General features: G+C 43.9%; 1 pseudogene; it reads right to left on the bottom strand.

Moving 5' to 3' along the window:
* Positions 1 to 11: 11 nt before the first annotated feature.
* On the bottom strand, positions 12 to 8,741 carry LOC142366606 (GTPase IMAP family member 8-like; annotated as a pseudogene).
* Between the last annotated feature and the right edge of the window lie 4,296 nt (positions 8,742 to 13,037).

The following is a 13,037-nucleotide window of genomic DNA, read 5'->3' as shown; positions in this document are numbered from 1 at the left end:
AAAGAGAAACTGAGGGGGAAACAATGGCAAAACTAAAGACTAAACACCAAAGCATGAGAAACTAACACCGGTTTATGTCCCGGTTCGACACGTGTTACGAACAGCTCTCGTTGTTTGATATTCAGAGTTTTGGATTATTCTCTCATGGAGCAACCATCGAGGAAGCGTTCCAAAGTGTGGGAATATTTCGAGCCACACAGTTCCTGGTCACACCAGCCTCCTCTGGTCCCTGTGAAAGAGGATTTTACATAGCTCCAAAAAAAAGAAACCGTTTGAGCCCTTCTACTGAGCAAAAACTACTTTTCTTGAATAAAAACACCTGAAGTAACACAAGCACCCTCTTTATTACACCAAGCACACTCCCAAAGAAAACATGAATGACAAACCAAACATTTTCACATTGTTTTTAAATGATTATTTCATGGGTAAATTACTCAGAATCTTTAATGAGGTACTAAAAACACATATGTACAACACACATACACACATAAGTGTTATTATATACACAAGAGATGCATCACATTCGCTTCATTTGGTGCAACAATCGCTGCTGCCAGCAGGTGTCACCCAAGGGAATTGAATGAAGCTTCGGGTCGTGAACCACTTTATGACACAATGGTTAAAAAAAACTAAATCTGTAAAACTAAGGAGCTCATTCAGCTGCTCGTCAGATAAAAATAGTTGAACCAAAATGGAGCCTGCCTCTGCAGGGGTGTTTATTACTCAGTTTATTACTGCAGAACACATTTGTCGCTCTTCGCCGAGTGTCCAGGTGAAGCCGCCTCCCCCTCCACTTGCGCCCTCAGGTGGCTCCGCCTCTGCCGCTCCGCTGCCTTCAGCTCCTTTGAAAGCCTTCGTTTCTCCTTCTCCGAGGACCTTTTGGCCCCCATCAGCATCTTCTTGGAGTAGAATCCGCCGCCGTTGGCGACTATGATTTGGTCGACCTTGTCCAGCAGCTGCCGGGTCTGCTCCTCGTCCTTCGCCTCGTTGTTGAAGACGTGATACCTGCCGGAGAACGCCCGGATCAGAGCTGTGAGCCCCTCGCTCTTTGACAGGAACTGCTCGATAGTCTGCTTCTTCAGCTGGTCTCCATGTGTGAACAGCACTAAGGAGAACCTGGCAGCCTCCTGGCCGAACGTCTTCAGGATTATCCTCAGGGATAATCGTCTTCCTGGTGGCCCAGCCTCAGGACCACCAGGAAGACGTGAGGCCCCGGAGCAGACAGCGAGAGGCAGCTTTCGATCTTCCTCAGCACTTCATCTCCACTGAAGTTTGTGTCGAACAGACCCGGAGTGTCGACGACGGCGACCTCTCTGCCCCCCACGACGGCCTCGGCCCGGTCGCACCGAAGCGTCCAGGAGGACGGAGACGCCTGGGACTGGAAGGCTTCTCTTCCCAGGATGGTGTTTCCTGTGGCGCTCTTCCCTCCGCCGGTCTTCCCCACCAGAACCATCCGGAGTGCGTCGCTCTTCTTCTGCTTCTTAGATCCTGCAGACAGGAAAGACAGATTTCTGTTCTTTAGCTGCTCAGACAATGCAACACCGAGCTCCACTGAGCGGCAGTTTGATCATCGAACATCACGGTGCACGATGCTGTCAGTCCATCCGAGTGTCCTCACAGAAGTAATGAAGCCCGACATGAACATAAAGCAACCCTCCAGGACTCTGAGGCTGTGTTCGAAACCGCCCACTACATACTACATACTTGCAAACGGCATATTCATTTGATCAGACAGTATGCAGAGCGTTTACCCACAATGCATTTCTCTCCCTCTGAGCCGAAATCAGCCGGCCTGAAGCTGATTTCTCTTAAGCTCTAAACTCTGTAAACTTTAGCAACATTTGAAACATTTTCAGGAGAGAAAGTAGTCGTTTAGATCCCCAACATGTTGAAAACCTGACAAAATACCGGGAACCTAAAAAAAGTTAAAGTTAGTAGGAGTAGTAGGAGAAGTATACGGTTTGGAACACAGCCTGTATCACCTTTATCTTACAGAGGAAAGGAGTTACTTTGGCTGTGTTCCAAACCGCCTACTTCTACTACTAACTTTCTGAGTTAGTATGTGAGTTTGAGTAAGCAGAAGTTCCCGGATGCATACTAGATTCTCTGAAATGTTGGGTATGCATCATGAGGTTACTCATACTCAAACTACCCAAGATGCAACGTAACGTGACGTCGCCGATCGTCATTTCCTGTCAAAACGGCAGTTTCAAGCTAGCTACAACGAGGGTAGGTTCACTTCCTGTTTTCAAAACAAAAGCACCAATTGTATGGTAATGGCTTTCCCTATGATAAAAGGCAACGGGTATTTTATTTTGGTGAAAATAACAGGAAGTGCGTTGCTCACTGCGGCTAGCTTTAGTAGCGCCGAATTCGTGGGAACAAAATTGTAAATAGCCGGTATTTTGTCAGGTTTTCAACACGTTGGGGATCTAAACGACTACTTTCTCACCTGAAAATGTTTCAAATGTTGCTAAAGTTTACAGAGTTTAGAGCTTAAGGGAAATCAGCTTCAGGCCGGCTGATTTTGGCTCAGGCAGGAGCGCAATGCATTGTGGGTAAACGCTCTGCATACTGTCTGATCGATGAGTATGCACTATGTAGTATGCAGTATGTAGTATGTAGTATGCTGCAGTATGTAGTATGCAGTATGCTGCAGTATGTAGTATGTAGTATGCAGTATGCTGCAGTATGCAGTATGCTGCAGTATGTAGTATGCAGTATGCAGTATGCAGTATGCTGCAGTATGCAGTATGCTGCAGTATGTAGTATGTAGTATGCAGTATGCTGCAGTATGTAGTATGTAGTATGCAGTATGCAGTACGTAGTATGCAGTATGCAGTATGCAGTATGTAGTATGCAGTATGCAGTATGCAGTATGTAGTATGCAGTATGTAGTATGTAGTATGCAGTATGCAGTATGTAATATGTAGTATGCTGCAGTATGTAGTATGCAGTATGCAGTATGTAATATGTAGTATGGTGCAGTATGTAGTATGCAGTATGCAGTATGCTGCAGTATGTAGTATGCAGTATGCTGCAGTATGTAGTATGCAGTATGCAGTATGCATTATGTAATATGCAGTATGTAGTATGTAGTATGCAGTATGCTGCAGTATGTAGTATGCAGTATGCAGTATGCTGCAGTATGTAGTATGCAGTATGCAGTATGCATTATGTAGTATGTAGTATGCAGTATGCAGTATGCAGTATGTAGTATGCAGTATGCAGTATGCAGTATGCAGTATGCGGTTTCAAACACAGCCAATGATTATACGAGCAGTCCAGAAACTTACGAAATGCAGCTGTCCAGAGAAGTCCGGATACTCGGAGACCATCGTTGCTCATTGATCATGTTGTAGATTTGTTTATTCAGATAATTAAATCCCACAAACGAGCAGTGGTTCACAGGCAGGAGAGACAGACGTGTCTTTTGAATAAACTGTGTTGTTTATTTTTTGTCCATCTGCAACCATGCTACGCTAATGAGCTAACAGTATTTTACCAAAGTTTTATTAGCTTAATTTATCAAATGTCAGCTGACACAAACAGCCTTTTTAACCTTATTTCAGGTCCACCCATTGAAAATGTGAACTAGATCTTATGCTCCACTGAATTTAGGGTATTTTGGTTTGTTTATGGGCCATATTGTAAAGATCGTGCCAGCACGGAAGGGACCCTGATATCTATAGGATCACGTTTAAACGAATATACTTTAAGATGAGCCTCTGACAACACAAGTCAGTCAATTTCCATCAATAATAATAAAATGAAACATATCTGTCCACACCAAGTAAAAAAAAAGAAGATGTTTAACAAGTTTCAGGGTACTGGCATCATCTTTATTAACAAGATGGCAACTTATAACACCCACTGACCATGGCTCCATAACATGAACACACAGCCGGTTACGGTGTAGGTTATCCCATTAACACACTGAACCACCATGTTTCTACAGGCCAACTCAAACCAAACAACGAATCTGGTTTTCACAGTTTCTGCTACATGCATGGAAGGTTTGGAGTTTAAATTATTCAGTTGAACTTTCATGACTAAATGTCATTAGTTCAAACACATTTGCTCCTTCAATATGATTACAGGAAGTTTCCGGTTGTGTCAGCTACAGTCCGTCACATTCTGGGCTGCAACAAAATGTAATCCTATGATATAAATGTTTCCCCCATCAGTCAAAGCTCAGCTGAGTAACTCATATTTAATATGAGCACTTTAAAACAAAGTTTCAGTGCAATCTGTTGGTTTCCTTAGCTAGGAAATTGTTTTTGAATTGGCTCTATATGAACGAATTGGATTATTTTATGAATAATTATGATTACAATTAATTGAATTCCAATTGGCTTGAATTGGACTTTATTATCTAAGTGCCTTGAGATGACATTTGTTGTATTTGGCGCTATATAAATAAAAATGAATTGAAAATTGAATTGAATTAATGATGATTTTCAGTAAGAATGAACTGTCTTTTGTTCTCCTTATTGTATGCTGCAGCGATCTGAGACTCCCACGGCTAAAGCTCCAACAGCAGCTCCGGCGGCAGCTCCAGCGGCAGCTCCGATTGCCAGGCCGATCGGACCCGCAGCGAGGCCCAGCACGCCGCCAATGGCGGCGCCGCAGGTGGCGGCCACAGCGATGGTGGGCGCGGCGGTGAAGTTGTTGGAGCGCTCGGCTCGAGCTCGCGCTTCGCACTGGTACCTCACGTGCAGCCGGGTCTCCTCCCGGCGGTACGACCTTCCTATGAATTTGGCTCGGAGCGCCTGCAGCTCCTTCCGCTTCTCGTCCTCCATCTCTTTCAGGAGGCGGTCCTTCTCCTTCTCTATGGCCGCCTCCGCTCTGTGGTACATCGCATTGGTGTAGTGTCGTCCACCGTTAGCCGCGGTCATCTTGTCGATCTTGTCCAGGAGCTCTCTGGTTTGTTGGGGGTCTTTGATCTCGTTGTTGAAGACGTGGTATCTGTCGTAGCACTTTCGGACGATGGCCTTCAGGTCCGGGCTCTCGGAGATGAAGCCCTCGATGGATTGCTTCTTCAGCTGGTCTCCGTGTGTGAACAGCACCATCGTGAATCTCTCTGCGTCCTCCCCGAAGGTGGTCTGGATCATGTTGACGGTGTCCTTCTCCTCCTGGGTGAACCGGCCCAGCTGCAGAACCACCAGGAAGGCGTGAGGACCCGGAGCCGACAGGGAGATGCACATCTTGATCCGGTTCAGCACTTCTTCTTGGGTGAAGTTCGTGTCGAACAGGCCCGGAGTGTCGATGACGGCCACCTTCTGACCGTCGACGTCTCCTTTGGCTTTATGACATTCAGAGGTGAGCGAAGACGGGGAAAGGTCCGACTCGAAGGCCTCCCTCCCCAGGATGGTGTTGCCCGCTGCGCTCTTTCCCACGCCGGTTTTCCCCACCAGAACAATCCTTCTCTCGTCCGGATCTGTGGCGGCCATGAACCCTGTCGGACAGAAATAAACTGTTTGTAGGAGCTATTTGTTATTGTGTATATTTGGCTCACTTATTATTTAGTTATCTTTTGGGGGTTTAGTTTGGGGAATACACCTTTTTTGGTTGTTTATGATATTTAGTATTGTTTGAGTTAATTTGGGTATTTAATTATGCTTTTATTTTGAAAGCACGGGTTAGCTGGGGCGCACAGGGAGAGTTTATTTAGATGAGCAGGCACCTGGGAGGGCAAATAGGTTTTTACCAGGGCAAGAGAGGCGGCAAAGGCCATTTTCATTTGTTTGTTTGCTTGTGGTTGGAGAAAGAAACCGAAAGAAACGTAATTTTTTGCCTGGACAATGGACTCAATTACCTGCGTAAATTCACTCCCTAGGTGTCTCAGTGGCCGTTTGATTTCATTTGGTTTATTATGGTTTTGACATCTTTTTTGTTTTGATTATCGACACAAGAGAACGAATAGCCACTACACTGTTCGTCATAGAGAAAGAAGGGATCATCAGTCCAATAATCATATGTGGAACACGTAGTATGGTTACAACAGAACATCGCAGTGTTTAATCTTTTTAGAATAAGAATCTTTGTGTTTTTGATTTCTTTGGAACAAACTACATAAAACTGTTTGCTTCCACAGAATGTTGCAGCACCGTGTTTCTACAGAAGCCCAGAGAGGACACACCCAACACTGGCTCTGGTGTTAACCCTTTGTGCGGTCTTAACATTGTGTTTACTCCCTTTGTCCTACGGGTCAGAAATGAGCCGCCCTACCAAAGCCCCAAAATAAAGCAACTTAATTGAATTCTAAATCAAAAATCTATTTTGTATGATGAAACCACCTGTTATTTATCTATTCAACTCAATTCAATACATTTTTTTATCATGTATTTTTTGTTACACAATACAAAAAGACAATCACCAGTTTTCAGGATTACACTTTTCTTTTTTTTTTTTTTACCACAAACCAACTGTCAGTTGGACCAACAGTTTTCTTGTTTTCTCAGTTTTCTTTTACATAATAAAGGTTTATTATTGCTATTATATAAATGTGAAGTAATTACTTCTGAATTAATTATATTGAAAGGGAAAAAAAACCAGTGAACTTTTTTCTGCTGTTTAAATGTTTTTATAATTCACGGGTCAAAAATGACCCATAAGACAATCTTTGTACCCTAGTGGTGTACAGCCCACATGGAAACATCAACAAAAATAAAGTGTGACTTTTTCTAATGATGGGGTCCCTTTAGGAAAAGTCATAACATTTCAAGTTGGAAAAAGATAGTTTAAGGTATTTTTTCTACAGCTAAACATGGTCGTGGCTCACTTTGGACCCGCAGGACAACAGGAGGGTTAAGTTACTTCCACTCTGCAGCTTCACCGTTAGATGTCACGACAAACTGCTCAAACTTCGAGGTTGTTTCGCGCTCAAAGAATATTTGGAATAGATGTGAGTTTAAAAAGTTTTCTGATCAATTTCAAACATTTTATGGGACAAAATTGCAGAAATTTAGAAGAAATAATGGTTCATAGGGATTGTCTCTGCTTTAAAAAATCCACCCGTCCATTTTCTATACCCGCTTAATCCGTCGGTCAGGTCACGGGGGGCTGGAGCCCATCACAGCTGTTGTTGGGTGAGAGGCGGGGGATACCTGGACAGGCCGCCCAACGCGACCCAACAGGACCCAACAGGACCCAACAGGACCCAACAGGACCCAACAGGACCCAACAGGACCCAACAGGACCCAACAAGACCCAATGTGGACCCAATGTGACCCAACAGGACCCAACAGGACCCAACAGGACCCAACAGGACCCAACAGGACCCAACAAGACCCAATGTGGACCCAATGTGACCCAACAGGACCCAACAGGACCCAACAGGACCCAACAGGACCCAACAAGACCCAACAGGACCCAACAAGACCCAACAGGACCCAACAGGACCCAACAAGACCCAATGTGGACCCAATGTGACCCAACAGGACCCAACAGGACCCAACAGGACCCAACAAGACCCAACAGGACCCAACAAGACCCAATGTGGACCCAATGTGACCCAACAGGACCCAACAGAACCCAACAGGACCCAACAAGACCCAACAGGACCCAACAGGACCCAACAGGACCCAACAAGACCCAATGTGACCCAACAGGACCCAACAGGACCCAACAGGACCCAACAAGACCCAACAAGACCCAATGTGACCCAACAGGACCCAACAGGACCCAACAAGACCCAATGTGACCCAACAGGACCCAACAGGACCCAACAAGACCCAATGTGGACCTAATGTGACCCAACAGGACCCAACAGGACCCAACAGGACCCAACAAGACCCAACAGGACCCAACAGGACCCAACAAGACCCAACAGGACCCAACAGGACCCAATGTGACCCAATGTGACCCAACAGGACCCAACAGGACCCAACAAGACCCAATGTGGACCTAATGTGACCCAACAGGACCCAACAGGACCCAACAGGACCCAACAGGACCCAACAAGACCCAACAGGACCCAACAGGACCCAATGTGACCCAATGTGACCCAACAGGACCCAACAGGACCCAACAAGACCCAACAGGACCCAACAAGACCCAACAGGACCCAACAGGACCCAATGTGGACCTAATGTGACCCAACAGGACCCAACAAGACCCAACAGGACCCAACAGGACCCAACAAGACCCAACAGGACCCAATGTGACCCAATGTGACCCAACAGGACCCAACAGGACCCAACAAGACCCAACAGGACCCAACAGGACCCAACAAGACCCAACAGGACCCAACAGGACCCAACAAGACCCAACAGGACCCAACAAGACCCAACAGGACCCAACAAGACCCGACACGACCCAACAAGATATATGCTCCTAGGAACAGGAAGGAGTTTTATATAAAAACATAAAGGTCGCAGTCATGTGACACACATCCTGTCAATCAAACACACATCCTGTCAATCAAACACACGACCTGTCAATCAAACACACCAAACTCTGACCCTCAGACTGAAAGGTCTCCGGTAAAGTGAACCTGAGGCGACTCTTACCTTGATGATTGGCCCCGTACATGCTGACAGACTCGGTGTTCCTGCTGCTGTGCGTCCTGAATGAATCTACCTGACTTCCCCACACCTGCTATCTTTCATCACACCCACATGGGCGTTCCCTCCGTCTGAAGTTTACAGAATGAGGAAGCACAGCAAAAAAAACTCAACTCTTAATTTAGTTTAAATCAGAAGTCACGAGGAGCGTCACACTTTCATATCTTCTGTTTCCTTGGTGTCAGCTGACTGAAAGCTGAGATGCCTGCAGCCGGTCCTGAGCAGGTGAGTCTCTGAACAACATTCCTCTCTTACCGGGAGCACAACATGAAATTCAGGTTTGTCTGCCAGTTTTCAGAGAAACCAAGACCAGATGGTAAAGAGATTCCCGTCAATGATCTCTGAAATGATTCTGGGTCATTCCAGAGGCAGAACAGCAGAATAAAAACTCGTCTTTCTCTGTCCTTTGACTTCTGGATCGTTCTTTCAGTGAACCAAAGGAACGCCTCTAACATGTAAACATGTAATATTTTAAAATAATAGATATCACCATGAAACATCCTCAGTTGATTACTTATACAAGTATGAAAAAAAATGTATTACAAGTTTTAGATATTTGTATGTTTAATTATGCATATTAGGCATTATCTAATAAAATTTGTGCACATTTGCATATATTTCCGGAAGATAGATCTGAACATATGATAAAGCCAGGTGCAAAATTCTTTTTTCATTTTGTTTACACACAAAATGAAAAAAAAATTATTTCAGGGATTTCAGGATATCTGCTCTCATTTCCTAGGAAATAAAATATACTGTCCATAGCCTAAAAAACTTACATTTTCGCCATATTTTTTTTATTATAAAATCATAAATCAGGCCAGGAATGATTTATCAACAAATCCTTCTGTAAATATCTTCAGAATACTGCTGAGTGTATAACTGGAAAGTTTGGTGTTAGTAGGTGCTCCATAGGCTGAGATATTGATACTGGAAAAATACAAAAAAATGATTTTGAGAAAACGGCATTTAAAGATTTAAATAGGGGAATTCATTTTTGGTCAATTTGGGCAAAACGTACTGCCGCGCTTAAACAAAATGTGATGAAATAAACATTTTAATTTATGTTTTGAAATAACACATATTGAAGGAGTAGACTGGCCCAAAATCTAAAAATTTAACCACTGCATGAAAAATCCCTGTTTTTGCCTGCCGTGTTTCGCCTTAAACGCAGCACATTCCCTGAAATGTCAGTGATTTCTGATCTGTGAATGTTTGTCAAACTATGAAGATGAGTGAAAACTGGGACGGTTGATCAGGATTCTGCTTCCTGTGACACACTCATACAGGAGATAATAGAGCTGTTAAAACCAACATTTTCTCCCCATGAGCTCCAACACAGTGCAGTACCAAAGGTGACCACAGGGTGTCAGTGTTGGCTGAGAAATATCAACCATAAACAGAAAACAAACCATCGATTCGATCCTAAACAAAGTCTCTGAGTAATTTAATCTTTATAGGAACTTTTTTTGGTCCCCAAAATGAAGTTGGCTCCACACTGACTAAGTGAACAGATTTATTTATCTGGCTGTGTGCTGAAAGGTCATAGAACAAATAAAACCATGTTAAATGACTACGTTTATGACTGGATTCTGGTCTGCATGCAGAGTTTTAATGTCAAATAATATCCAGAAGTTTGTGAAGCAGGCAATTAAGAAACACAATTTACTCAAATGCACAGATAACAATCTAATAAAAGTGAGACAAAAATAAGTAATTTAATGCTTCCATATTGTGTAAAACTCCTGGGAGCATATATCAGGGCGTCTGAGGTGTAAAACTCCTTCTTCCTGTTCCTGGGAGCATATACAGTAATAAGCAGAGGCACAACACTGAGACAGGATCTGAGTTTAAAGTCTGAGCATCATGGAAATCCTTTATATACCTTACCTTTCCTTTCCTTTCCTTTCCTTTCTTTTCCTTTCTTTTCCTTTCTTTTCCTTTCCTTTCCTTTCCTTTCCTTTCCTTTCCTTTCCTTTCCTTTCGTTTCCTTTCTTTTCTTTTCTTTTCTTTTCATTTCCTTTCATTTTCTTTTGTTTCAATCTTCCTGCTGGAGCCGTCTTAAAGCTGTGAGAACAGCCAGTTAAAGAGAACCATTTGCATACGGTGACATTTCTGAAGCAACGGTGTGTGTTGGGGCTGCAGCCTTCAGGGTGTTAGGAACCGAAGCCTGAAGTCTTTCACTGTAAATCTCACCTTCAGTTCCCTTTAAAGGTTTAAAGCTCCTGGTTCTGTTGGTGCCACATCCAGAACATTTGGGCTTTTATGTGTGGAAGGTTTGATGAAGTCTCAGCCGGATTTATGGACATGTGTTTGCACCTGTCAGTTATAACAGAAAGCAGAGAGGTTACATAAACCGTGCTTACGTGTTTTCTTGGGGAATTGATGGCCTTGGCTGTGCTCCTGGTCAATCAAATGTTGCACGGATGATAAGGCGAAGAGAAGACAGAACAAGATGAGCTGGAACTCAGCACCAAACAAAGCCAAAAATGTTCCGGAGAACCATTTTAACAAGTTCAAGAGGTTTTAAATGATCCTGCGGCCTGTCAGGGCAGACTGACACAGCTCCTCTGATTAAGTTCTGCTTCCTCTGTTCACACCTTCTATTGTAATATGTATCCATAAGTTTCTACAAAGTTTTGATGTAGTTCTTGTGGTAGAAACCTTGAATATCTTTGGTCCGTTTCACGTAGCAGGTTCAACCAACTCTGAGTCTATTCCTGATCTCTGAGTTGATCTACTCTGAGATAGAAAACCCTGAGTTTTCGGTTCCAGAAACGCTGATTTGAGTGAGTTTAATCAACTCTGAGTAGGACCTTGAGTTTAGCGCGTGCACCACAACTTTAAAAAGCCAGCATCAATGGAGCCCCGATTCGACGAGTCACCATGGCAACGGGGAAGAGGAGGGGCTACGTTTTTCACCAACCTCGAATTGGAAATCTTAATGCGCTCATACGGCGAGTTTCAATACGTTTTTAGAAATAAGTGCAACACCGCTGCAGCAGCAAAAGTGTAAGTTTAAATGTAGTCCTTTGCAATCACAATAATATTACAGGGAAACTGCTTGAATGGTAGCCCATTCATTTATTTCATTTAGGTGCAATCCCGCAGGGGAGAAGCACACTTGGCAGCAGTTTAAGATGAAATATAAAAACATTGTTCAAACAGGTGAGACCTCGGCATGGAGGTTCCTCATTTTGATCATGTTTTACACTGTAAAGTAAATATTAAGTGGCTATTTGACTGTGCAGTTATTTTATTCCCAACATAATGCTGTTTTCACACACATAAACTATGTCTTCTCATCTATACCATCCATCCATCCATCCATTATCTATACACCGCTGAATCCGTCAGTCGGGTCGCGGGGGGGCTGGAGCCTATCCCAGCGGTCAATGGGCAAGAGGCGGGGTACACCCTGGACAGGCCGCCAGTCCATCACAGGGCCACACAGAGACAAACGAGACAAACAACCATACACGCTCACACTCACTCCCAAGGACAATTTAGAGTCATCATCTATATCATGTTCTGTGAAATAATTAAGCCTATTTAAACTAACACAGACTTCTACTGAGCCAACAGAAAGAAGGCAGATGCCCGTAAAACGGGTGGTGCCCAGCACCGCCACCTCTAACGGGAGGCCAGTGGCTGAGGGAGTCCCCGGAGGGAATCCACCCCCAAGACACGAGTGCCTTTATAAAACATAATAGGCCTATATATGTCTTTTTTAAGCCTATTCATACAAATATTTATTTGTCTTTTATGTCTTTTTTTTCTTTTGTCCCAACACATTCTGATGGTGCCGCTCAAAAAGATAATTGTCTGTAAATGCAAAAATCTATGCGCGGTCTGATAACCATCTCCGAGGAATATTTATTTCTCTGCGCAATAATGCTGCACCTTCATCCACGGGATCATTGTCAAAAGGACATGTTCGTGAAAAAAGTCGCCTCCTGCTGTGCCTGATGGACTTATAGAAGTAGAAGAACTCGCTCTGCTGACTGAATGAATGAGGAAATCAAATGGCTGAAAGAGGGCGGAGACAGAGAGAAACTCGAGGTTTCTTGAATAAAACCTGGTCCCGACCAGGTTAGGTTCAGAAAGTCTGTTACTACGGTAACTGACCGTGAGGTTAAGTTACCTCTCTTTGTGAAACAGGCTAGAGTTACCCCTCTTTCTCGGGGTTGGGTTACCTCCCTTTGTGAAACGGAAAACTCAGAGTTTCCCTCATTTCAGGGTTAACCTACTCAGAGTTTTCACTAAACCTGCTACGTGAAACGGACCTCTGGTCTATGAATCTTTGCCAGTGATGGAGAAACTGAAGCTTTCTGAACCACTGAATCAATATGAAGCCATTGTGGAGAAATAGTTCAGTGTTTCAAAGCATTTGATCAAATTAATTAAAAAAGGTTCAAAGATGTTTATTTAACAACAAGATCATTTCAGCCGAGTTGGGCTTCAGTCTGT

Source organism: Odontesthes bonariensis, chromosome 17 (assembly GCF_027942865.1).
Source record: "Odontesthes bonariensis isolate fOdoBon6 chromosome 17, fOdoBon6.hap1, whole genome shotgun sequence".
Taxonomy (NCBI): Eukaryota; Metazoa; Chordata; class Actinopteri; order Atheriniformes; family Atherinopsidae; genus Odontesthes; species Odontesthes bonariensis.
The sequence above is the reverse complement of the archived record's forward strand: the minus strand, read 5'-3'. Positions and strand labels throughout refer to the sequence as shown.